Consider the following 3,566-nt stretch of genomic DNA (forward strand, 5'->3'; position numbering starts at 1 on the left):
GTAAAAAATGGTTAATTCAAAAGTCGATATTTGTCTGAAGACAAAAAAACCAAAAGCCGGAACAAAAAGGCAATCATACACAATGTTCGCCTCGAAATTTATCAATTTATCTCTTTTTCAATGCTATTTTATGCACAAAAAGCAAATCTATCCGTCTTCATTGATAAGACTCATTACCTGACCCTGCTTTTATTGCAACTATTGTGAGTACCATTATGGCAACCTATCTTAACTTATTCCCCTGATCAATAGATGAATAGAAGATGTCTATACGTCTAATCTTTGCTCGAGTTATCATAACCCGAACATAGATTAAACATAATAGACTAAGAAGCAATAATGCATGATGCATTTCTAAGTATTGATAGTTGTAGTGGTGGGTTTTAATGGCCTCAAGACAGTTCTAGCTTTTTTGTTTAGCATGCTAGCCAGACACTTTTGTTTTAGACTTATTGGATTTCTTTCATTTCTTCAACTCTCCTCCGCCCCACGCCTAGGGTTTCTAATGCGAATTTCCAACCCATATAAAGAATGAATTCAGCGGCTACGGCTAAGCATATGTGAATTTTGTACTTAGGTAATAAACCCCCCTTGCAAACTGGGGGCGGGGATTCGACGTATCCCAAGTTGATTGAGTAGTTCTTAATTTGTTTCAGCTGATGCTACCTTAAGCCCCCATAAAAGCGGCACACGAAAAATCAGTGGACGGAAAAATTACAAATATCAGAAAAAAAAACAGAGCGCATGTACCAAGTTCATTTCAATTCTTTATACCATTCTCCCTTTTTCCTCCGAATATTCGCATTTATCCATTATTAAAATATACAATTTGGTCGATATTAGAGAGCAAATAAGACAAAAAAAGACAAACTCAAAAGCCTCAGCTTTCTTTCAACGCCACTCCAAACCTGTTAAAATCTACCCGACCAAAAGCCTTATTTTTGAACTATTCCACCTCTTTTTAACTATTTTTCACTTGTCAAAACTTGACGTTTTTACCCTTTGACGACGGATCAATTTTTTCAATTTCAATATACTTTTCTTTTTTAAAGCTCAGTCGTTATCAATTTTTTACCACTTTGGAAAGCTCTCTATCGAAGGCGGTTTTTATTAATATTTTTAAAGCCGCTAGGGATACGAAAAAAATATTCGTTTGTTTGTTTACCTATTTTGATATATTTTATTCCAGTTATGCGTATTGAGAAAAAAGAACGTCGAGGCGTTATACTTTTTTGATGCCGAATTGAAGAAAAAATCAATTAAATTCTGCAGTTTTTACTTGCTGTTGTTTTGCTGATAAAGCCCCCGCTGTTTAGTATTTAAAATATTTGTGAACAAACTCCAACACTTTTGGAAAAAAAGTTGAGTTCTAAAAATAAAAAAAAGAGTAATTGGTTTAGACTTGCTTAACCTTTGTTCATTTTTCCCACCTTCTAGATTCAAAAAATGATTTTACTTACTTTTAATTTTTACTTTTACTTATTGGCTCCTCTAATTGTTATTTTTTGATTCTTCTAAATTCTTCTACTTTAATAGACATTAATGATTTGTTCAAAAATTTCACAACAAAGTGCGTGTTAGACGTATAAAAGTTCTTCATTCGTATTTTTTACGAATGTTAACCTTAACAGCTTCACCTTTACCATCGACGCCCACTATCGACAAATCTGCGACAGAAACTCAACACCCAGCCAAGAAAAAAGGGGAGAAAAAATTGACAAGTGCATTAAGTACTGCGTCGGCACTGACTCAGTCGCGGATGTTGGCTAGACAAAGTACCGTTCCAGACGTGACCAAGGACAGTTCCGGATACACGTGGGAGATATACGGGGCCGAAATTGACCCAGAGTCCCTTAAAGAAAGTAGGGGTGCTGTAGTTTGTAGTTATTGGGATTCTTGACTTAAGAGCGATGTTTTTGTTTTTTTTGGGGGGGGGGGGGGGAGATTTAGGGTCGAGGTGGTCGGATTTTGTAACGTATGAGTTGATCGAACATTCGTTTTCAATCCAAGTTATTTATGTCAAAAAAAGTTTCGTCCGACCGGCCTTATGGGTTCATCAGGGTCGATACTTGGTTTGCCCAGTATCGACAAGTGAGAACCAGAACTATTATATAAAAGAAAAAATCTTAAGTTTTTCGACACCTTTCTTTGTTTATTTTTAGACTTTTCTTGGTAAAATACTTCTGCCAATAACAAACCGTTGTTCATGGTTTGGTGTGGTTATTTTTAAATCCTGGATATGCCTGGTCGCCTTCTTGCTCATCTATATGCAAATTTATATCAGAAACAAAATCAGCAAAGGCTGATTTAAAACCAGTTTAAGCAAATAAACCACAAACTGATCTAATTGAATTGATTCTGACAAACAAACAAATAGTTTTTAGCAGTTATTGAGGCTTTTTTTATTCACCTAACCCTTGGAGAGAAATTTAGAGTTATACTTTGCCTGAAAAAATTTTCAGAACATTCTGATTTCTTAAAAACTGAGTCATTTGCGTAGCATGAGTACTTTGAAAAAGTTTTTTTTTTAGACAAATTGGGCTCTTTAAAAAATCTAGCTACAAACCTGGGTTGGAAAATGCTTCTCCTACATTTTTCAATTTTCACAGTTTCGTACATTTCAATACATACAGAAAACTTTCAGAAAACTTTAGGATATGCTCTTTTCCATGCTTTGAAATTATATAACAAGCAATTTTCTATAAACTAAAAATGCAATAAATTTATAGTTTTTTCAGAACGCAATAAACAAAAATTTTCTAACACAAAAAACTCTATTGGTTGAAGCGAAGATATAAAAAATTTCGCAGACACTCGCATTTGAATAGTGGTTGATGAGATATTTTTATAAAGATCACTCAGAACAATGATTGAAACCTTGAACTTTAGTGTTTGGTCAGAAAATTTTCGTCAAAAATTTTAACGGGTGAAAATTGTTGCCTGAGTTGTTTTCGAGAAATTGAATTGCATATTACAGAAAGGCATTCCAAATTTTAAGTTTTGATTCGCACCAAAGTTTTTGAATGTTGTTTAAAATTCAGCCTAGTCCTTGTAATCAACAAAATTACCACTTTTTTTCGAAATATACTTATTTGAGCTTAAATGTTGGGACTAAAAACACTCGCGGTCAACCCAGGTCAAACCCTTGATTGTTGCGGTCAACCCAGGTTTTTCGTAATAAAAGCCTAATCTTTTTGACCGCGGTAATGATTCTGCTTTCAAAAACATTCAAAATCACACGTAACTTGCTAGTTGGTCTTTCTAAAATCTTGCAAGATTAGTATATTACTATATTTGATATTTGATGTGGGAGGAATTGTTTTCGCATTTTTTTAGTTTTAACAAGCAATGTTTTGGCCAAAAGTAACCACATTAAGTTTAAGTTTATATCTGTTTTCAATTTTTGAACGAAATTTTGCCCTTTATATTTTGCCTGTTCCATTTTTTGAGTAAAGTGATAGGGCAATTTAATCCTTGTTGTTGTTATTCATTCAGATTCAACTAGAATATTTAAATAGTCCTTTTTTCATGAATACCATGGCGTTTGAACGTTAAAAATGTTATGA

This window comes from Symsagittifera roscoffensis, chromosome 8, assembly GCF_963678635.1.
Source record: "Symsagittifera roscoffensis chromosome 8, txSymRosc1.1, whole genome shotgun sequence".
Taxonomy (NCBI): Eukaryota; Metazoa; Xenacoelomorpha; order Acoela; family Convolutidae; genus Symsagittifera; species Symsagittifera roscoffensis.